We start from the raw sequence: 24,598 nt of genomic DNA on the forward strand, positions 1-24,598 counted from the left end.
TTGGTTACAAGCATATTCATTTTTACTAGTCAGCATATTCATTTCTGGAATAAGCTGTAAGCTGAAGTGTCATTTCAAATCAGCTGGGCTACAGAGTAAATATTCTTCTTAGAACTCGCCCTTTGGCCAGAAGTTGTCTTTACTTTCTGATCACTAAATCCCCTAGCATGGTAGTTTTCAAAGGAGGTAGTACCACTGTCTGAGGGGTTGGTTGTCACAATAACAACCAAACAGGAAAGAGACCATGCATGTGCAGAGGCACCACCTGCACCTGAGAAAGATCACAGCCAGTTCTGGGTGAAGAGGCTCTCTTGGCGCTTGCATCTGACACCAGGGACTGCCACTGCCGTCCTAAGTATGGCTGGAGTGAAGGCCATGTTGGAGGGTGTCTGTCTTTTGTTTGTTGGACTTTCGAGGATCTGAATGCCCTTCCCACCGTATGAAACTTGCTGGGAACAAAATGTACCTTCCAACTTGGAAGCTGAAAATGCCAGCTTTTCTGGCTCCCCTGGCAGGTAAGGCAGCATGGGTGCATGACCTGGGCTCAGCAAGTTGGATATCTCCTTCTGAGATTTTGCATCTAGAGAAAGTGATACAAAAAGGCAGAGACACTGAAGAATTCTTTCTAGAAACAGCAAAGACGGCAGCACCATCTGGCTTCTGGGGATAGTGGCTGACCCCAGCAGGGGCATACAGAGTCCAGAGTCCAGGCTCAGTGCTGACACTGTCATCTGCCCTAGCTGCAGGGACCAGTGTTCAGCCGTAGCTGTGTCCTTGCAGATGGGACTATGGTTCCAACTGTGCAGAATCCTTTGCTTCTGATTATTTTCTGAGCCTGATTCTCCATGCTCCTCAAACCCCACCCAATACCCAACCTCTGCTCCTTCCACGCTCGAAGGTGACTTCTCTTTCACTGGTAAAACCAGAACTACCAAAAAGGAACTCTCAACCCTTCCCTTCCCAAATCTATGAGCACATTTGCATCTGCACATCCTCTCCTTCTTCCCTCTGGACCAATGGAGGGAGGAGTCTCTTCCCGTCAAAGCCAATCCCTCCATCTGTGCTCAGGATCCCCCTCCCCTCCTGCCTTCTGGTGGAGCCTGGCCATTAGCGTTTACCTTTCCTAAAGAGAAGATGTCACTCCTTCCATCCAAACCTCCTTCTAGTTCCACTCTGCCGCCTTCTCCCCAGCAGAGCCACACATCTTCAAAAGGTGGTGTGCTGCTTGTACCCCTCCCTCACCTTTAACTCACTCCCCTGTCTCCTCCTGTTCACCCAGAGTTCAGCTCTCAGCCTTTTCTTGCCTCATGCCATACTCTATTTCTATCTTACCTCCAAACTCCCAATTTATATCTCCAGCGCAGAATTCTCACATCAACCTCAGACCCATACTTCCACTTAATCTCCACTTGAGATACCTTGCATCCACCTCAGCTCAATATGACCCAACTGCAGCCTAATCCAAGCCCCTGGAGTCTGCTAACTCCTATTTAACCTGTAGGCCTCAACTTAGCCTTCACTCTCCCTGGTTAGTTGTCTGTATTTTATGCTTCCTGGAGCACTGTGCTTTGCCTTTAAAACACTCATTACAGGAGTAATTAAATAAATATTCATGTCTAGAGTGCACATGGCCTTGTGAACAGAGGATGTGTGCTTGATTATCCTGCCCACTCAAGAAGTGCAACAGGAACACTCCAGCTACACGTAGCTGTCGGCCAGGGCAGGGCCCACACTTTTCCTGGATGAGGGCGATGCTGGGAGTCAGCCAAAACACAAGGATTGCACTTACTTGGCATGAAATAGGACAGCTCAAAGTCACTGTCACTGTGATGGGAAGGCCTATCCCCAGCCGAACTCTTGGATCTAGACATGAGATTGCCTCTTGTGTCCCAAATGCTCCCACTTAGGCTCCAGCAAGGACGTCTAGCAGGCACCTTCACAGCAGGACAAACGTGTGGAAAACAGTGATGCCACAGGGTCGGGGAGGCCTGGGTGTGAAGGGTTAGAGCGCGATGGGGTGAGGGCAGGTGGCAAGGCAGTGGAGAAAGTGTGGAGTGGCTGCCCACCTGACAGGCATCAGGAGGGTTCTGTGCCAGCTCAGCATCAGCCAGGAGTCAGGTGACCTTGGGTGAGCGAGCTGAACTTCTCCAAGCCTCAGTTTCCTGAAACCCAGCTCTGAGCAAGACACTGTTGGAACTAGGGCAAAGTTCAAGCCTGCCCCAGAGGGGACATGAAGTGGAACAAGAGCCAGGGAAGTAAGCAGGATGGCCAGACAGGTCTACCACAGCAGGTGTGGGTCAAACTGGGAAACTGAAGCCAGCGGCTCCAAGCTAATCAGCTCCAGGCACACCTGGCAGGTGGAGCACAGCATACTCCCACTCTGCCTGCTGGCAGAGAAGGGGCCTGATGGGGGAAAACACCTTCCATGCCAGCAGGAAGCATCCCACTAAAAACAATCTCGCCACCCCACAGGGAACGAGGTCTGGGTCTTAAGACGGTGGATGGGGTAAGCAGCTAGGCATTCTGGAAAGGAAAGTCTGGGGCCGGAAGTGGGTGGAGCCCCAAAGTTCCACACCCCCAACCTACACAATGACCTGCCCCCTCTCACTTCCCATGGACCCATCTCTGCCCCCTTCCCCAATCTCTTACTCCCTGGTCTTCTTTCCTTAAGCCTTTCCCCAGTCCAGGGTGCCTTTTCTCCCCTTACCTCAAAAGCTACACGGAGAGGGAGGATTATACCATAATGTTTATACCATCCTATTTTGCAAATGTGAAATATTACAGCTATTATAGCTACACAAGGGACTATATGGATTTTTAAGGCATAGCTTAGGAGGTTCTTATTTATAACATTTTCCTGAGAAAAAATACAATATGAGTTCTAAATATCTGACGTAACTTTTGGTGCACACCTCATTTATACCTATATGTGACTCCCCCCAGGCAATATTCCAGTAAGTCAGTCAATGAGAAAGATTATCTCACTAACGACCATACAAATACCAACCCTGTAGCAGTCAGAAGCAAGGAAATGGATACACATACAATATCGATGAAGCTTTGTAACATAAATTACATGAATACAGAAGACATCAAACTAGATGTTATATCACATTTATATAAATTACATATATATACACACTCATTCATACAGATACACAAGCACACACACACACATATATATTCACATAAAACATTTCATATTTTATGAGCAGTGTATCATGAGGGTGAGAGGATAGGACCTGGGGCCACAATGTCTGGCTCCAGTTTCTGAGTGGCACAATCTGGGAGATTCCCTTCACCTCTGTGTGCCTTGGTACCCTCATCTGTAAAAATAAATAGTAATAGTACTTAATGTTGGAGTCTTTGAAAGGGCCCAATAAAAAGCAGCCTTCTTCCGTATCTGGTTCAGAACCAACTGAGAAATAAGACAAAGGAGCAAGGGAGATGGGGACAAAATGTCACCTTTTTTTCTGGTGAAGCTGATACTGGAGAAGGCAGGTTGTGTCTGCTGCTGGTTAACCCTGGATGAGCTGTCCTGTGGTGGGCAGTCCCCACGGCTCTGGCGGGAGAAGCAGGGAAGAGTGCATGCCTCTGGACACCTGCTTTCAGGGGATGGGCAGAGCTACGCATGCCCAATTCTTGATTCCACGCTCACCAGCCAGAAGAAGAGGGGACAGAGAGAGGCCTGCAGTGCTACCCAGGTGGAGCCTCCTCCACATGGAAGGAAACATCAGTGACCATGCACCACGGAGGCTGGGTATAAAGAATGAAAGAGTCGATGCCTGGAGAGCACTTGGCACAGAGCCTGGAACAGGTAAGGGTCAGTAGGTGGAAGTGAGCACTCCTCAAGGACTCAGGGGTGTTTCAGCTTAAGTAGCAAAGATGTTACAGCAGATGCTTATGAAGGGGGAGGGAACAGGAGTGGGGATTGAGAATGAAAGGGAAATAGAATAGTAAAACTAGAGCGGGGTGTAATGCATAACATGTGATGAGCTGAGAAGAAGGATTAGCTCATCTCCCTGAAGTGGGGACCACATCTCTAAAATTCTCTAACAACTGCTTCCTAAGGAGATATAACAGCATAAAATTAAATGGAGCATCAGCCTTTAGTAATCACAAAATATATACTGCCACCTGTTTTGGTCAAGTGACTTGGTAAAAATCCAAGGGAGCCATTTGCAATGTGCATCAGCACCTTCTCCTGGTTCCAGGCCAGCAGCAGAAGCCACCTTGTGTACTTAGAGTGGGGGAGATGGCATGACCAGCAGGAGCCTCATAAATGCAAACACAAGGAGCGCATGCACCCTAGAAGCAATCACTTTCTTCTTGTGGTTCCAACAGCCAGTAATTGAAATTTTTTTAAACTTCTTCCTACTGACTAAAAGTCGTAGGTACATTAATGGCCTGACTTGCAAAGAGAGAGGACCACTTCCACTTGAACTGCAATTCAACTTATGGTGTCCAAGGAATAAATCCACCCCAAATTTTGGAGAACTTTCTGAGCTTGAAAATGTCCATTTGGATGGCTTGATCCTGCTCCTGCTGGCTACTCAGATCCCAGGTCCTGCTTCATACCTCCATGACCTTATAACTTCTGGCTACTTCCTTCTTTGATGTTCTTTGCAGGCTGGCAAGACCTTTCCACAAGCCAAGCCCAGGACTAGTCACCTCTTGAAATTTCTGGTTCAGGGGCACAAAGATCTGGGGATGGCCACGGGGGGCTATCTCATTACCATAGTTCAGTCAGAAGAACCCAAGTTTCTGTTTAGGAAGTTCTCAAAGGGAATCCTTGCTCTTTTCCCCTCCGTCAATGCAGGAAGTTCTATGCATCTGACTTTTGTTCTACAACTAAGGACCTGAGGATGGTTAGAGTCACTCTCATTAGAGTGGAGCCTGTGTCATCACGATAGGTTGGTTGCAACAATCAACATGAAAATCACAGTGACTTAAAAAAATAAGTTTATCTGTATCTCACCCATGTTACATGTCTACTGAGGGTGGGCTCTGCTCCAGATCCTCCTCACAAACCACTGGAGACACAGACAATGAAGCCCCTACTATCCGGAACATCACTGAGGTAGGAAGAGAATGTGGTGCATCATGCACCGAAGCAGGTCCCATGGCCAAGCTTTCCTTCAAAGAGACAGGTGAGTACAGCCCTACCTTGAGATGGAAGAAGAACTAGAAATCCTGGCAAGTTAGAAAAGCAGAGGTGCTGAAGCTTAGAGGACCCCATTTCATAGCAATTTGGCCCCACTGTCCCTGCTAAGTGGGAAATCAATGGCGGTAGAAGTTGAGATTTCAGAGGTGTTGAGTTGTTTCTTCTTTCGTTCACTCTGGCCATGCTGACCTTAGAGGACAACTGTGGCTGAGAGATCATGTGCCCAGTTCTGGACATTCAGCCAAGTAAGAGAGCAAAATGATGCTCTCAAACTTAAATGTGCATCAGAAGCACCTGGGGAGTATGTTACAATACAGATTCTCAGGCTACAATTGAGACATTCTAATTCAGTATTCTAATTCAGGTCTAATTAGAATTAGAATGAGACATTCTAATTCAGGTCTGCAGTGAGGCCTAGAACCAGGGCCAGCTACATATTTGTAGAGCTCAGAGAAAAATGAAAACACAGGGGCCCTTGTTTAAAGGCAGGAAAAAAAATGTCTTTAAAGCTATTAAAATATACTTCTTCCTTTCTTCCACAGTTTCTCTCTTTGCTTATCATGGTATTTTTTTATTTGTTATCTAATATTGCCCTCCCTTGGGCAAGGGTGAATCCAGACCCTCACAGGTGCCAGGGACCCCACTCTGCCACTGGCTGTGTACATGCCACGATCCCCCTCCTGACAGTTGCTGGGTTGACATAACACACCATGCCTTGGCCAAGGGCAAGAAGGTCAAGCTCCCCTTCCCAGGGACCTACCACCCCAACCCTACAGAGGGATGACCCCCAAGGGATTGGAACCTCTTCGCTGGAATGTGATTGGTACTTGGATGCAGCATGGACAAGAGATTCCTCTCTGTCAAGTTGCCCATCACTCTGCTAGCTTGGGACAGAAATGGGCTGCCATGCCCCTCCTCTGCACGGTGTGCATGCAGCCAACCTTCCCTGTACCTGCTCCCAGACCCCAGCCAGGGGCAAAGGGTGGCAGGGTGGTGACAAGGAGGAGGAGGATTAGAGGGATAAAGGTCCCCCCCAAGGGGTTGGGTGAGCAGGTGGCCGAGAACCTGTCTGGGGAGGCACATCGTCCTTTGTCCCACTGGACTTCGCTTACAAAACACAAATTCAAACATAAAATTACTAAGAATTTCAACATGGCATTAAGCCCCAAGCTTGGGTCCCCCTTCTTAGTACAGGGACTGAAGGTCTGACTTTGAGAAACACTGACCTAAAGACAGGCTCACCCAGGGGAAACAGGTAATCAGACAGGTCTCAACATCAAGGAGTAGGACAAAAGAGTAGAGACTCTGAGAGCCAGCACTGCTCTGGCAGGAAGTGGCCACATGTTCTAGAATTTGATATCCAGGTCCCAGCCTCAGACCACCGGCTCTTGGATAACTGGTAAAAGAAAACACGACTCTAAGACCCAAACAGATCATCATGATGGAATTGCAGGGGTGACCAACCATTCTGGTTTCTCTGGTTTTATTAATGAAAATCCGGCATCCCAGAAAACCCCTTAGTGTTGGGCAAACTAGGACAGTTGGTCATGCTATGACCAAGGCCAAGTATTGGCCCAAGAAACTCTTATTTGTCTTTGAAAGACTAATGGAAAGGCTGCTTCCTTGCAAAACCTTCTCGAAACATCCCAAGCAGAGATAATACCTCCCTCCACGGTGGTTACACTTATCAGAGTGTATCCTAATTCTTTATTCACGCATTTTCTCTCCAAGAAGAATGTGAAATCCCAGAATTCTATATGAATATACAGAAAGAGATTCTGACAAATGCCAGGGAAGGAGAAGAGGGGTGGAGAGGACCCAGCTGCTGTGGTATGATGCAGGGACCTGATGGCAGCGGGACACCCCACGGCTCAAGGCCAGCCCTGAGCTGAGCTAGAAACCCAAGGCTCCTCTGCTTTGCTCCCTGGGCTGTGGCTCAGTTCCAGAACTTGAAATTCTACCTGCTGGGATTAGTGCCCCGAGCTCGAGGAAATGCAGGGTAAGGAAATAGGAAAACTGAGCAGGTGGTTGCAGTAGCAAGTAAAAGGTGGTACCTGCAGGAAGACTAGGCAAGTGGAATTCTTACAATAATGATGAGAAGGAGGAGGAGGAAGAAAACTAGCGTTTGTCGACAATTTAGGATGTGCCAGGAACTAAAGCTTATATGTTTCTGTACCCTTTACAATAACCCTATATACTGGTATTAACATTATCTCTACTTCATTGATGCAGAAACCAAAGTTTGTAGAAGATGCGGAACATTATCATCACACAGTGAGTGGTAATAGAAAGGACTCAAGGCCGTATCTTTCTGATTCCAAAGCCGGGGCTTTTACTAGCTATGCTGCTGTTGCAGATGGCTTCAGGGCCAGACAGGGCCAAAGTGGGGGAGTCTGGTACATTCTTCAAAGAGTCTTTCCTCCCTGAGTGGTGCTGCCAGTGCCAGAAGTTGCTGCACAGCTTGATTTTCCGGCCTCTGTGTATACCACGCTCAAGAAAGCCAGAAACAGGAGATATAAAGAGTTATCTGGCTGTGAAGACATTTTGCTCCCACCTCTGGGTCTGTGTGTCCCTAGCATAGTGTCCACTGTCACTCTCAAGGCCGTTTGGGAGGCTGTGCTCACTCCTCTTGAACCTTATCTTCTTCACCAGGGTTCTCGCTTCTTCTCCACTGCCCACCCTGCTTCTGGCTCAGCCTTTGCCTTGCTCTCCACTTCCCAGTGAGGTCTGCTGATGAGCAGGGAATCCTTCTAGTCCCTTCTGCTCAGAGTGTGGTCCACAGGCCAGCAACTGTGGCATCAGTGGGGAGCATCTTAGAAATGCAGAATCTATGAGCACATCTGCAACCTTCTGAGTCAGAATCACCATTTGAATGGATGATTCAGACGGTCATTTAAGTTTGAGAAACACTAGTCCAGCCTATAATATCTATCCTTTTTTCCATCAGAAGTACATTTCTGGTGCTGCTATTTCTCCTATGGAAACCTGGTCTCAAGTGAATTTTAACGCAGTATTTTGCCTCTCCCAAACATGTCAGCCTTTTAAGAGCTTTATGCCCAGCTAAAGGAATTCCAGAGGTTGGTGAACAGCCTGCTCTACATCCTGAAAATACAGCATGCCCACAGCTGCCGAACCATCTCTATAGAAAGCTGGCCCTGTTTTTCCCGCAGTGTACTGTATGTTATCTCCATGTCACGAACACAGATCAGCTTGGGGGACAAAATAAATATCTTTCAGTAGCCAGATTACAATCTATTGGTGCAAGTCTATCTTCGATAGAACAGTAGTTGAGCAAGAAATTTCAGCAGAGACCATGCTTTACTAAACTCCGATTGTTCTCCAAAGTGAGCAATAACTTTTAACAGGAGGAGAAATAATGTCTAGGAAGAGGTACAATGTGGGTGGGAAGGGGTCTTTTGAAAGAATGCCTCGAGATATTATGAGTCATGATATGAATGCTTAGGATTCATAAGCATGAATGAATGAATCCCTATATATTTAAAAACAAATCCACTCTCAGCTATCAACACACATATTATTATCCTACTGCCACTGGAAACATTTAGGAGTAGAAAAAAAAAAATGAGAGAATGAAATAGTACAATAGGTAATGAGGTCTTATAATTAAAGGATATATTTGCTCTAGCAAAAAACATATTGAATCAGTTCTAAAAGGAAACAGCTGAGTAGAAATAGGTTCTTTGTCCATTATGTATCATAAAAAGAAAATTATAACCTAGCATCCACTTTAGACGGCCTTTGATGCTTAGTCATTCTGCTTTATGTTGAGCTTCTCTGTGACAAACCACTCAGAAGAAAGCAAAAGTAAAAACTGAGCCATAGCCAGCTACACAGCTTGAGTGTTTTCTAGAGAATTCTATTATACTTCTTGAAATGACTCAGAAATATCACTTAACACTTTACCATTTAACATTTTATACGAATATACAAATTTTTCAGGCTTAGGATAGTCATAAAGTAAGGTAAAATATATCTTGAGAGTTTATTCTAAGTGGCAACAATACATATGGCTGGAATGAAAATAGTAATTATATTTTACTGTTTCATCAAAATGTTGCTTGTATTCATTTACTTCCTATTTTGTGTAAGAAAAAAAGGGTAGGGAGGGATTTAGGGCCCTAAATCCTAAAGAATGTAAATACAACAGCAATATGAAATTACCAAGGCACAAAATGGAATAAAAGGAAAATTTGTAGGTAAGGATGAAATGTTGAGCCCCTAGTGAAGTGTGCACACAAAATGCAGGCCAGGAAGCTCCAGACACTTGCAAGATAGAGCCATAAGTTGCATCTAGTAGCCAACATAAAGAGGGAAACAGGATCCCAGTGTTCACATTTTTGTTTAGTTTAGTTTTTTAATGCCAAAAAGAAGCACAACTATTTGGGGGACTAAAGAGATTTCCCAAATGGACCTTCACAGGGGAATACTGTGGAAGATGATGGACAAGATACTGAGAGAGAGGTAGCAGTTATAAGCCAGATACCCACATGGGCCATAAGAGTTTCACAGAGCTGGAGTGCAAAAGGAAAAGGAGCATCGTGTGTACTATCATGGCACGGTATCGAAGGCAGGCTCTGCAGCCAGACAGCCTGGTTAGGAATCCTTTGTCCACCCCATGCTCACCTGTGACCATTAGTCATAGCTTATGTAACACTGGAAGGCTACAAAGCAACATCTCTGAGCTTGTTTCCTCTTTGAGAAAATGGGGACCTATCTTACAAGGTTGTAGTGAGGATTAAATGAGTCAATACTTGAAAGGTGCTTCGAATAGTTTCCAGCAAAGTATGTTAGCATTAAACTCATGTTATAGCTGCCATAAACTTAGGTTTTTAAATTCTAAGTTATTCATCTTGGGAAGCAGATGTTGAAGAACTTTTTAAGACTTATGAGCTTATCTACCATATGGAAAAGACCACCATACCTTCTTCCTATCACCTATTTTTCTAAATGTTTAGATTAATATTCTAAATATAAATGACCAAAAGTCCAACTTCTTCATTACGTCTTCAATATCTTCCAAGTTGCAGTGATATTTTACTATCTATTGCATATGTATGGTTTTTGGTGTGTGAGGGACGTATGTAAAGTGGGCATATATAAGCAAGGAACTCTTTGTATCCTCATTCATTCATGCATTAAACATACATTTACTAAATTATTTCTACGCACCAGCTATTTTCCTAGGTATTGGGGATATAGAAAGGAACAGAATACTGTTCCTTACTTCATAGTCGTAATTCAATTGAGCTCTCTCTCTTCCTCTCCCTCTCTCCCACTCTTTCTCTCTCTCTCAACACACACACACACACACACACACTCACATTATATGTACTTTTTAAGAACTTCTATTAATCACCTCCTTAATAATTTCCTTTCATTCTTTCAGAGCAGACAACTGGGGATTTTGGTAAATTTCAACCAGTTGAAAAGCATGAGTGCAGGTGTCATTCAGAGCCCCAGCGGAAGACAGATGACCAACTAGAATGAAGTAATTGAGGGGAGTTTAACAAAGCAGCTGTGTACAAAGGAGTGGGCAGGGTGAGGGAAGACTTCTCATGATGGTGATGCACCTCAGAGCCAAGACCATCTGAGAGCGTTTCCCACCCTGGACCTGAAGGGCGAGGAGAGGAAGCAGAAACTGGAGCCGGAACTCACCTATAGCTGTAGGAGAAAGCTGCCTGCCAGGAGCTGAGACCCTTGTCAGAAGAACTGAGATACTGTAACTTATGGGGAGAAGAGATGCCCCAATCTTGCTCTCCTCCCACCCTCTGAGCTGAGCACCTGCATGCACCTCCCACTGGTCAAACCCTGCCAGAAGCCAGAGGGCAGGGGAGCCCGTAGATGCTGCCCCCGAAGGTCAGTTGCTTTGGGCACTGAGCAGGGCGGAGAGTGGATGGGGGAGGGAGGGAGACTATCTGGGTCACGAGGAGGCTTGGGGCTACAGTCTTAAATAATTAACAAATGTATCTTGAACTGCACAACCAAATCTGAGCCAGAGAAGAGACCTGAGGTCACAGAAAGGACAGGCAGACTTTTCGGAATGCAACACAATGGCCATCAATAACTCTGAAGAAAAGCTATGGTATGTGGTCTAGAGCAGTGCTACTCACAGACAGTTTGAGGAACACTGGTCTAAGCAGGGCTTCCGGAATCTTAACGTGAAGCCATCCTTGGGTTGGGTGGTGGTTTGTGTAGCCTTGGGGAGAGTAGGGGGGCCAGCAGCACGTGGACTGGAAGAAATGGGTGAAAGAAGGAAGGAAGGAGAGCTGTGTCCAGGACGAGTGGATGGCTGGCTGGGAGAGTAATGAAATGAGTTTAACAGGGGTGTGTGTGAAAGTCATAGCAACCTATTAACGGGGGCAAGCCAGGGCAGCCCAGCAAGGTGGCAGACCCACCTGTCTTAAACACTAGGCACTTTCAGGTCCAGCCCTGCCCAGGCCTGAGCAGAGCAGGGGCGATGCCCTTGCCCTGAAACACAGGTATGTGTAAAACAGCTGCCCTTGCATCCAGTGTCGCTGCCCTCACCTCTCTCCCGCTAAGGAGGCTGGGTTCTGCTTTCGTGCACTCTACCTCACCTTGCCAGGCCCTGGGCCCTGCTCTCTCACCCTGACACTAACTGCCCCACTGCTCTGCCGGTCTGCACCTCTGATAGAGACACCAGGCTGAATTCATGCTGCTGTGTCCCCCTGGATCTGGCGATTGAGATCCTGAAGCAGAAAGAGTATGACATGTCCCAGTTCCCAGGCTCCCTGGCCTGGTGGGCCCCCTCCATCTTGCAGGGAGCTCCTGGGACAGTGCACGCTTGTAACAGGCAGGGAAGGGGATGGTCAGAGTCTGCTGAGCTAGGACAATTGTTAGAGGCAGGGGCAGGGACCAAATGTTCCATTCTGGCTATTCTGGGATGTTGAGAAACTATAAAGGTAAACATACAATCTTATTGCTCAGGGCGCTTGAAACAAATGGATCAGAGTGTGTCACGTATGATGTACTGAATCAGGAATTCCTAAGCTGTAGAATGTTTACACTACTGGTTTGAGAGTTAAAGAGCGGAGTGCAAATAGCACAGGAACTTGCTCTTGGATTAGAGAGAGACAAGGAGCACGAAGCAGCCTTCTCTGCAGGCTGCACAGCCCAAAGACACCATGTGTGGAAAAGAGACAGGAGCTGTCAGGTGGGGCATGGGGAAATGAGCCTGACCCCTCCAGTCTGGAGGGTGCAGCAGAGTCCTGGGGAGGCAGGATGCCCACACTGCCTGCATTGTGAGGCGTTTGGGGCAGGGCCTATGCGTATAGCTGTAGCCAGGCAGCAAGCAGGGTCCTGTGGAGCCCAGCCTCCTTGAGGAGCCCTGACCGGCTGAAATGGCTCAGTGGGCCACTGCTCTGGGGCTGGGAGGAGCGGCCAGGGACACGCACAGTGCCCCTCCTGAAGGCTGGCAGCGATCACAAGAAAAGGTGATGATTTGGTTTGGTTTTGGTTTTTCCCTAAAGAAAGGAAATGCAATGGAAGAATGGAAAATGAAAAGGCAAGAGAGAAGAGAGTCATAGAAATGGGACTAAGGAAAGAAGAGGCCTTGGGAAGAAAAGAGTAAAGGGAGATAGTCTGGCGGCGTACCAAGGCTCCAGGGTCACAGGCATAAGTAGGAGCAGAGGCTCTGTGGGGGCTGAGGGAGATGCCCTGGAGGACAGAGGGCAGAGCAGAGGAGGCGCCAGGGCCCGAGGACTCCCCTGAGACATTATATTTAACTCAAGCACTCATTGGGACATTGTGAAGAATTCATGAAATTCAGTTTTTCCTTATAAATGCTTGCCATTAATAGTAATAGGAAAAACTGCCATGATTTAAGGTCAAAATATGTCTGAAATCATGAAAGTTTCACAAGGGAAGAAATATAAAATAGTTTTCAAGATTAGCTAAGGAATAAAATAGGCTCTTTTAAAAAAAATCAATTTCCATTTACTGGTCATTTTTCTGATTCTGTTGGCATTTGAAGATCTCTAGCAGGCTCGTCTCATTCTGGGATGAAACAGTCAGAAGCTTATCTTGGGGGGATGGAGAGCATCAGGAAAGCTCCAATTAAGCTTTTTCATCAAAACCTAAAATCCCACCAGGAATAATTGTTTCTTTTGTCCTCTATATTGAACTCTTCTTTTTTCCCAATAGGAAAAATTTTCCCAACTAGTTTTACTGTCTTTCTAGCGCTAAAAGTAATACATGCTCATTGAAAAAAATACAGATGCAATAGCTAACATGGATTGAGTTCTTAGTGTGTGAAGCATAATTCTAAGAGTTTTTTCTGTATTACCTTATTAATTCCTCACATAACTCTATGAAGGTGTACTAGATTCATCCCCAAATTTCAGATGAAGAAACTGACATTAACTCGAAGGTCCAGTGTCACACAGCTAGAAAGCTGTGCAGCCAGATTTGTACCTAGGTAATAACCCAAAGTCATTAATCTGAATTACACTGTAAATGGGGTTTACAGAAGAAAGCAAAAATCATCAGTAATCCCACCATCCAGAGAAAAGAACTCAGCATTTTAGATTCTCTCTTTCCTGACTTTTTTCTTTGCTTACACACAAAGAAAATGTAATCATACCATACTATACATGCAGCTTACACAAAATTTGATATGTTTCTTCACAATACAGCACGGACATATGTCACGTCAACAAAGACCCCTCTATGACATCATTCTAATGGCTGCCAATCAGTCCATTGAATGAATCAGTTCCCTTTTATTGGACACAAGATTATTTCCCACATTACATTATTAGGAACACTGCTCCTGAGAATAGCCTTGCTCAAACCTTTGAGCATTTATCTCATTAATTTCCTTAGAATAAATTCCTAGAAGTAGTAGTTCCATGACAAAGATAGTAATTTTTTAAATGCAAACATTCTGTGAAGATGTAACATCAGTACTGAGTTTCCAGAACTTTAGTGTAAATATGTTCATAGATACTTTACTCACTTAGAGGAGATACGGCAGCTTAAGCTCACTGGAAGTCTGGAAAGGGGGAGAAGGCAAGGGTGGGAGCATCAGTGACAATTTCCCTAAGTAGTAATAATATTCCATGTTATAATGATAATACTACTAGTCTATGTTTAACAATATTCCAGGTCAGGTACATTCACAAACACTGTTCACAAGCATCTCTAGCCACAAGCGTGAGTCCCCCTCAACTGATAGGTGAGGGCCTGCCAGGCCCACCACAAGACCCCTTGGTGCCCTGACCCCAGGCTTCCCAGGTTCTATGCCCTGGTCTCTTTCCCACCCTGACCACCCCCATATTACCAAAGGTTGGCACAGCAGCCTGGGCCCCTCTCAAGGAGACAGTGACTTTCCTTCCTGGTCAATTCACAGTTCCACGTAACTTATTATCGGTATCATGGCATGCTGTCTTCTGTCTGAACTGCATGGCCAACTCTCAGAGAAATAGAATTAACATTTTCTAAAAGGCACCAAGGGCTTTCTTTCTATTTTTCTCTCATCAGCATGAGTCGTGACCCTGGCAGTTCTTAAGAAATGAACCCCATGTGTATGTTTGCCGTTTAGCTCTAAGAGAGATGAACACCACGTGGGCTCCTTCAACAGCCAGAGGGCTACCCCCTCTAGTGCCTCTCCCTGCACTGCAGGCTTTGCCTCCCAATGGGATGCCGAACCCTGGCTATCACCCTTCCTGACAAGAAAGATCCCTGATAGCTTTACAATGGCCTTAACCCTGGGCCGTAGTTGAATGCCAGTCATAATAGCGTGTAACCCAGGGTTACTTTGTAAGAGTCACGAAGGAGGTCACAGTGACCTCTGTTTACCACTTTATCATATTAACTTCCATCTGTAGAGAGTTTAGAAAATTACAGAAGAAAAGTGTTGCTGCTTCCTAGTACAATTTCTATTCCTGCTTCTGTTTCTTGGATTTATGTTGTCTGCCTTCAGCCTACTGCATATTTTCGAAGGATGCATATTTAACTCATTTCTTTTATACGTTACACTTGTGGTGCTGGTTATATATGGAAACTAGTAAATGTAAGTGTTAAGAGATCTTTAAAAAAACAAAGCAGGGCTATTCATGATTATAGCAAGACATACAATCCAATGGGATAATATGAAAAGAACAGTTTGGAATTTTTCTTTCCATTTAATTCAGTATGGGTTGAAGACATGGTACGTACCAGGACTTTTAAGCCCCGTGGATAAACAGAAGAAGATTATCTCATTGCCCTTGACCTTAAGGAGCTCATGGCATACTGAGCCTTCACAACACAGTGTAGTAAGTGCCTCAGAGTAAACAGAAACAGCCCAGGGAGAAGCAGGCAGCCAGGAGGGTTTCCAGTAGGTGATACTTAAGTTATCTTGGGAAGGAGGTAGCCAGACCAGGCATGGTAGGAAGGTATCCCAAAAGCCATGAACAGCACCAGAAATGTCATGGAGTATTTAGGGGATTACAAATAGGTCCCTACTGATGTAGCATAGAGTCTCTGAGAGAAAGTAGCATCTAGAGAAGAGGTTGGTGAAAAGGCAGGGGCTAGTTTGTGAAGGGTTTATATGCCATGCTAAGAAACTTGGAATTTATTCTTAAAGCAATGGAGAGCTACGAAAGGATGTTAACCAGGGAGAAAGACATGCTCAAGTTTTCGTTTCACTCTGGAATCAATGAAAAAGATTGACAGGTAGACCCTTGGAAGACCACCAACTTTAACTGTTTCTACTCTTTCTCATTTCACTGTTAGTGATTCTCTTCCTCCAAGGCTGACTGCAAAACCAGAGGAGCTGAGAGTAGAAGCTGGGAAATGATTTAGAAGATTGGTGGACTAACCACAGGAAGAGCTATCAAGGGCCAAACTAGGATAATGTGGTATCAACAGAGAGGAGAACCCAGACTCCAAGATATTAAGGAGCAAGAATAATCATCAATTAGATGATAAGGAGGGTGTGGAGGGGAAATGCAGGGATGTGGAAGAGACTCAATGCTTTCACCACCGTGGCCCAGGGTTCATTCCCCAGTCAGGGAACCTCTCCACCTGTCTGTCGGTTGTCATACTGTGGAGGCTGCGTGTTGCTGTGATGCTGAAAGCTATGCTATCCGTATTTCAAATACCAGCAAGGTCACTCACAGTGGACAGGTTTCAGTGGAACTTCCAGACTAAGACAGGCCAGGAAGAAAGACCTGGCCACCCACTGACAAAAAAATTGGCCATGAAAACCCTACGAATAGCAACAGAGCATTGTCTGATATAGTGCCCCAAAGTGAGAGGATGGTGCAAAATAATTGGGCAGGGTTTCTCTCTGCTTTACAGAGGGTTGTTAGGAGTGAGAATTCATGGCACTAACAACAAAAAAATTCTCCCACCATAGCTGATGTCATTGAGTAGAGAGCTGGGAAAAGATGCACAGATGAGCTCTCACAACTGGTAGGAGCCACATGTAGGACACCATTGAAGACTGCTTTGCTGGTTAGAAAGCTTGCTTCCTCTTCCTGAGCAACAGCTAGACTCTCTGGCCTGCTCTTAGGCAGTTAGGTGGGGCCATGTGATTGAGTTTTAGCCAATAGCATAAGAACTTGCAGAATAAGACCATGCCCAAATTTGTTTTGAATAAGATCTGTATCTTCTAATTGTGTTATAGCTATAAAATACTTAAATGACATTGCAGAGGGACCCAAGCGTCATAAGTGGAACCAACTACTAACTACAGAGCCAAGGCTGGTCCACTCCCACCCAGAGATTTGGTCTCACAGCAATATGCTTCCACTTGTACTATACCCTGGGGAAATTCAGACCAACCTTGAGTCATCCTTGGTTCTTTCTACACTCAGTCAGCAAATATTTATTGAGTATCTGCTATGTGCTGAATACTTTGCAAGATGTTGGGAGCAGAACATCATGTAGTGAACACAGAAGACTTAATGTTTGGCCTCCTGAAGCTTGTAGTCTAGAGAATTCCTAAGGAATCTAGAAGATTCAGTCAAATCCAAAAGTAATTCACTTTCTGGTTTGAACTGTATCCACCCAGGGACCCAGGTGAGTCAGACTCTCAGTGACCTTGCTTGCCAGGCATCCCTACAACCACATTAGTCTCCAAAGCCCAAGAGCCCAGGAAGAGTCAGAAACTAGCCCAGGCCTTGCCCCTGTCTGAGTCAGAGCTGACAAAGGCTGCAAAGAATGTTTTGGATTCATCCATCAAAGTCTTGAAGAGGACGAGAGAAAAAAAGATCCCAGAAGACATCTGCAAACTAAATGCCCTCTCAGATGGTTGGATGCTATATTTGCATCTGGCCCCTGGAGAGTTCGCGATCTATGCTGAGTTCATGAAAAAATAGGTAGAGTAATGGGGAATTTCTCTGTGACTCATTTTTTTTCTTTAGGAATTATAAAGAACTCCCTTTATACTCTTAATCTGAGAGCTTTAGAAACGTTTTCTGAATTGTCTACTTATTGCAATTTAAATAACTTTTTCATAGTATTTGCTTGTATGAACATCTAGGAGGGTTTCATGGTCTTAGTCAAGGCCCCCTTTCTCCTCTGTCTTGGTTTGGGTCCTCTCTAACACCAACTCTGAGACAAAGACCTGAGTATAGACAGTTTATCTTGGACTTGATCTCAAGAAGCACAAATTGGGAGAGAGAGGGGCACGGAGGTGGGAGAAAAGTCAATGACTGATGTGCTCATTTAGAGCAGATTCCTATCAGGGCCAACAGGGCTGGGTTCTGGCAGAGACATTAAGAGTTATGAAGAATGCACTTTAGAACTCTTCCAGAGAGGGGCAGGGAGACGGGGGATTCTCCCACCAATTTTTGCCCCCTCTGGGTTGAGGGTTTGCCCCTAGGGGCATTAAATCCTGCACTTCCAGGCTGCTCTAGACGCAGGCTAAGAAAGCTCCTGGGGCTCTTGAAAGACCCCTCAGGCAGGAAGTAGAGAGTCAAGTGTAGGCCCTTGCGATGGGACAGGCGAATGAGCACAAAAACCATCCATCAGGGCTGCCCACTCAGTGGAGGACCAGCGGGCAGTGGGCAGGCCTTGGCATCCCAGACTTTGCCTCTAACGAGGTTCAAAGGACTGTCTCATCTGCTGTGCTCCTGCCCCAGCCAGGCCCATTCCTCCAGCAGTCCTGCAGAACAGGGTGCAATGTCACCTTTCCTCTTCATACCTCCGACCTCTGAGGCAGTCATCCCTTCTGAGGTTTGCTGGGAGGTTGTCTATTTGTCTTGTCTTTGTTTATTTTTACTACTCATAGGTTAAAAATGATACTCTTAGGGGCATGACAAGTTGCACAAAAGCCTTAAAAGTCTTCTGGAGACTATTTCCCTGCTGTTCCTTGGAACCAGTGAGCCAGGCTTGCTCTGCTTAAGCTCCTGTCTTGCCCTGAGCTGGTTCGCCTCTTCAGTCCCACCTGAGAGCAGCTCCTCCTGGCCACCTTGACTTCAGGGAACCATGAGAACACCCACCTCCACGTTTTTCCTCATATCTCACCCTGGAGGAGGAAAAGTGGGGGTGAACATAGGGAGTTCGCAGAGTAAGACTTGCTCAGATTCTGAAGGAAATCCTGGAGCACATCCAGAGCTCATTGCTACCCCTTCCTATCACACAGCAGGAGCTCTTCGGAGGTCACGCCCCACCAGGAGTCCAAGAAGAAACAAACGTCCCTATATTCCAGAAATTCTCCTTTTAAAACCTGGACATCACATTTGCTTTAAATGTCAAAATGAACTCATTATACTTGACCTAAACGAGATGAAAGTTTTTGTAAGAGGTCATGTTCTAATTACTGGTGAATAAAGTATAATCAAATGAACTTGAACAGCCTCTGAAAATGCCACTGCTGCTAGTGAATCGAGAAACTTCCTAACTTGCTACCTTGTAAGGAAGAAAGCTGCCCTTCAAGATCGAGTCTTGAAGGTAAGGTTGTTGTCAAACTGTTTTGTCCAAGAAAAATAACAAAGAAAACCAATGACTAGTCCAAAAGAAGACAGAGAAAAGTGACCCCTTATGACAACATAAGCTGTCAAATCGACTACAGCATATGAAAACCAAATTTCAGTTCTCAGTAGCTGGAAAAAAGTGATTTGGTGATAACAAGTTTATGCCCTCTACAGTATTTCCCAACCATGCATCAACATTCACACTTCTCTAAATCTAAGGTCTTTAGGTCACTTTTCAGTTATGAAATCTAACCTCTGAGTGACACTTTCATGGTTAATTCCAGAAAAAAGAAGAAAACCTAGATGCCACCATTGGGAAATATGAATCTTACAAGACAAAACATGCTTGTTAAAGCACATGTTGCTCCAACACAATGAAGAAAGAAACACCTTCAATCTGACATAATTTATACTGCTTTTCCTGTTTCTAGAATTTTCTAAAGTATTTTCTAAAGTATTGTATAGAGTGTTTTCTAGAGGAGCAGAAGTTATGAGTCTGTGTGTTTTAATAATGAGTGTTTGTTGAAGTTCACTTTACTCCATTGAATAAATATTTATTTAATAATCACTGGCCTAAAGAGGTTTACGAATGAAGCAGTTAACTTGTTCAACCCTCACAGCAATCCTACGAGGTAAGCACTACTATCATCTCAGTTTATAAATGAGGAAACTGCAACAGCGAGCAGTTAAGTCTGTTGCTCAGGGTCACACAGCAAGTGAGCTGTGCACCAGGGCACAAACTGAGGCGGGCTGACTCCAGGACCAAACTCTCAACCACCTCACAGAGCAGCCTCCCCAGTTTGTAAGGAGGTGGTTGGACACAGTCTTCACGCAGATGTTTGCCATGGCAAATGTCTGTCAGCAACCGGCAAATTACTAAATTGCTCCAATGCTGGTGTTTTTTTAATTCAGCTGTCTTAATTAGGGATTCTTCAGTACATCAAAAGGGTGTTTTTAAAAGGTAGGTTTTTGAAAAATAGCTTTAAGGGAATAAGTCCAGCAGGCACTGGTATGCGCAGGAGACATCATTTTGATAGGTTAAAATTCCCAACTAACCACAGAAATCCTCAGTTAAATAAATGGCACAATAGGTATATCCTGGTCATTACAGGCAAAATTTCTACTGAATTAATGCTAGAGGTGAGCTCTTAGAGGGATAAGACTAATTCATAGTTGAAACTGGGTTACAGAGTCTTTCAAACCATGAAGGATGCCCCTGAATTAAGTCAGATGCAAAGTGACAGTGGAAGTATTCTTAGGAGAGACTAATTTAACACAATCTATGGGCTGAAGAAGTGGAGAGCCCTTCTGTCACCAAACTATCCCCAGCCACGATGAAGAGCACACAATTGCGTGAAGAAGCCTCAGCATCATGCGATTTCCAGTCTGTGGGATGCAGTTCCCTTTTTTATTGCTTTCAGGCAGTATTCTTACATGAACTGTACTCTGTGCACAGCTGTAGCCAGCAGAAAGATTAGTGTGAACATTAGTATTAGTCCTATTATTATTAGTGTTAGTATTGACAGCACCCAGCATATTCACATAATAGCAGCAGCAGTCTTCTCCCTCCTGTTCATATTACCATCTGCTCACAAGCTTGTTGCTCTCTCTCCTATCATGAATGAATGAATGAATCAATCAATCTTCTCTATACCTGACTTTTCAACAACTCTTCCCCCATTTCTCTTCTCCCCGTTGCAGCAAAACCCTTCAAATTAGATCTCAAATTAGAAGTTTCAATTCCTCTCACATTCTCTCTCAATCTCCCTACAGTCAGCTTTTCAATCCTGTCTCAAAAAGTTACCAGTGACCTCCACACCTGCAATGATACATTATTGGTCGTTATCAGTCCTACGTTACTTGACACAGTTGTTTTCTCTCTCCTTTGTTTTTCTTGAGACATACTTTCCATGAGTTTTTTTTTTTAACAATTCGATTGAGATATAATTCACATACCATACAATTCACCCATCTAAAATGTACAATCCTAAAGTTTTTGCTATATTCGGAGTTGTCCAATAAATCATATTTTTCATCTCCTCTGCAACAACCCATACCTGCAGGTAGTCACGTCCCAGTTCCCTCCGAAACATCCAGCCCTAGGGAAGCACTAAGCTACCATTCTTTCTCAATAGATTTGCCTATCTCGACATTTCATATACATGGAATCACATGATGCATGGTCTTTTGTGTCTGGCTTCTTTCATGTAGCATAATGCTTTCAATGTTCATCATTCATCAGAAATTCATTCCTTTTTATTGTTGAATAATATTCTATTGCATGGATATGCCGTATTTGGTTTTTTTATTCATCAGCTGATGGAAATTTGAATTATTTCCACTTTTTGGCTATTATGAATAATGCTACAGTGAACATTCACTAATAAGTTTTTCTGTGGACATATGTTTTCATTTTTCCTGGGTATATAACTAGGAGTGGAACTGCTGGGTCATATGGTAACTCTGTGTTTAACTTTTTGAGGAACTATCAAATTGTTTTCCAAAGCAGCTACACCATTATATATCCCCACTAGCAATGCATTAGGGTTCCAATTTCTCCACACCTCACCTGTACTTATAATTATCTATCTTTTTGATTATAGCCATCCAACTGGGTATGCAGTGGTACCTCACTGTGATTATAATTTACATTTCCCTGGGCTAGTGATAGTGAACATTTTTTCACGTGCTTATTGGCCATTTATGTATCTTCTTTGGAGAATTGTCTATTCAGGTCCTTTGTCCATTTTTGAAAATTGGGCTCCTTGTTTCTGTATTATAGAGTTGTAAGTCTCCTTCCTTTTTTTTTTTTTTAAGATTTTATTTTTTTCCTTTTTTCTCCCCAAAGCCCTCCGGTACATAGTTGTATATTCTTAGTTGTGGGTCCTTCTAGTTGTGGCATGTGGGACGCCGCCTCAGCGTGGTTTGATGAGCAGTGCCGTGTCTGCACCCAGGATTCGAACTGACGAAACACTGGGCCGCCTGCAGCGGAGCGCGCGAACTTAACCACTCGGCCACGGGGCCGGCCCCAAGTCTCCCTCCTTTTTGTATACTTTCTTCATCTGGCTTTTAGGACACACACTCTCCTGTTGTCCTCCTCCAATTTGTCACTCCATACCAGTCTTCTTTACTGGCTCCTTTTCTTTTTCCTCACTTTCTAAAGTTGGAGAGCCCCAGGCCTCAGTCCTTGATCCTCTTCTCTTCTCAATCTCATCCAGTCTCATATTCTAACACCATCTATATGCCATCAATTTCCAAATGTCTATTTCAGCAGGAGCTCCACTTGCACAACGCAGTTTTGGATAGTGGGCTGGGAAAGGATTCTCTGCCATGAAGGCCCAGTGTGTCTCAACCCCTACCAAGTATCATGGGTCAGGAGAAGTTCATTCTGCTCCCACAGGCAGCACTAATAGGGACCAAGCCACAGCCGCAGGCACTAGATGAACAAAGCAGACTAGAATAGCGTGTATCACCTCTGAAAACTAAATTGCCATTGGAACCACAGCCCACAAAAGCAGGCCAGGACCTACACATTAAACCTAAACAGGGTGACTGTCTGCTAAGATAGATTTAAATAGGATCCAGAGTCTCTAAATATAACATCTAAAATGTCCAGAATGCAACTGAAAATCATTCATCACACCAAAAACCAGGGAAAAATAACAAGTTGAATGGAAAAGAGAACAGACTCCAACACTAGATGATGAAACAGATGATAGAATTATCTAACAAAAACTTTAAAGCAGCAGTCATAAAAATACTTCAATGAGTAAGTTCAAATACTCTTGAAGTAAATAAAAATATACAAAACCTCAGCCAAGAAATAGAAGATACAAAAAAGAACCAAATGGAAATTACAGAACTGAAAAATAAAGTAACTAAAATAAAAATCTTACAAGAGAAAATAATCAGTGAATTTATTACTTTTGGGGGGAGGGTGAAGAAGATTGGCCCTGAGACAACATCTGTGCCAATATTCCTCTATTTTGTATGTGGGATGATGCTGTCACAGCATGGCTTCACAAGCAGTGTATAGGTCTTCATCCAGGATCCAAACCCACGAGCCCTAGGCCGCTGAAGTGGAGTGTATGAACTTAACCACTACACTACTGAGCCAGCCCCCAAAATCAGTGAATTTGAAGATAGAACAATACAATTATCTAACATGAAAAACAGAGAGAAAATCAACTGAAAAAAGTAAATGAACAGAGTCTCAGAGACTCGTGGAATAATAATAAAAAATCTAACATTCATATCATCAGAATCCCAAAAGGAGAGAAGAGAGAGGGGCTTAAAAAGTATTCAAAGAAATAATGACTGAAATCCTGCAATTTAATACAACGTGGGTGAACCTTGAGGACATTATGCTAAGTGAAATAAGCTAGACAGAGAAAGAAAAATAATGTATGATCTCATTCACATGTGGAATCTAAAAACAAGTTGAACCTAGGGAAACAGAGAGTAGAATGGTGGTTAGCAGGGGCTGAGGAGTGGGAGAAATGGGGAGATGCTAGTCAAAGAGTACAAGTCCTCGGTTATAAAATGAATAAGTTCTGAGGATTTAAGGTACAGCATGGTGACTATAGCTAATAATAATGCATTATATACTTCAAATTTACTAAGAGAGCAGACCTTAAACATTCTCACCACACACACACAAAAAAAGTAACTATGTGGAGGTGATGAATATGTTAATGAACCTCATCGTTGTAATCATTTCACAAAGTATGTGTGTGACAAGTAATGATGTTGGACATTTTAACTATATACAATTTTATTTGTCAATTATACCTCAACAAAACTGGAAAAGGAAGGAAGGAGGAAGAGGGAAGGAAGATAGGAAAGAGGGAAGGAAGGAAGAGGAAAAGTAAGGAGGAAGGAAGAAAGAAAGGTTAAAAACTTCCCAAAGTTGGTGAAAGCTATAAACCTACAGATTCAAGAAAGTGAGAGATCCTAAATAGGATAAATTCTGAAGAAACCCACAACAAACGTCTGTCTCCAGCCCAGACAGCTTTCCAGACTCCTATTTCTAAGTGTCTAGTCCACATCTCCACTTGGATGTCCAGACAGTATTCAATCTTAAGCACATCCAAAATAATTCCTCCCACAATCTCCTCCAAGCCTGCTCTTCCCACAGTCTCCAACATCTCTGTTAACAATAGTTCTAGTTGTTCAGACTAAAAGTCTTGAGAATTTTCCATGAATCTTCTCTTTTCTCACACTCCACATTCAAACCATTAGGAAATCGTGGCAGCTCTATCTTCAAAATATATCTGGAATCTAACCACACACTTCCATTGCCACCACTGGCATCTTTCTTGTGGATTATTGTGAGAGTCTCCTAACTGGCTTCTATCCTTGCCCCCTGATAATCCTCAACAGAACAGGCAAGGAAATCCTTTTTAAACATAAATTAGATCATGTCATTCCTCTGCTTGAAACTCTGTAATGGCTCTCATGTCACTTAAATGCCAAAGTCCTTATCATGGCC

At 44.2% G+C, this 24,598-nt stretch overlaps 1 protein-coding gene across 1 annotated transcript in view; it reads right to left on the reverse strand.

The window, feature by feature from the left end:
• Positions 1-24,598, reverse strand: part of LAMA3 (laminin subunit alpha 3) — a 253,780-nt gene that overhangs the window by 200,592 nt on the left and 28,590 nt on the right. The gene's annotated exons all lie outside the window — the stretch shown is intronic.

This window comes from Equus quagga, chromosome 9 (genome assembly GCF_021613505.1).
Source record: "Equus quagga isolate Etosha38 chromosome 9, UCLA_HA_Equagga_1.0, whole genome shotgun sequence".
In the NCBI taxonomy this organism is placed as follows: Eukaryota; Metazoa; Chordata; class Mammalia; order Perissodactyla; family Equidae; genus Equus; species Equus quagga.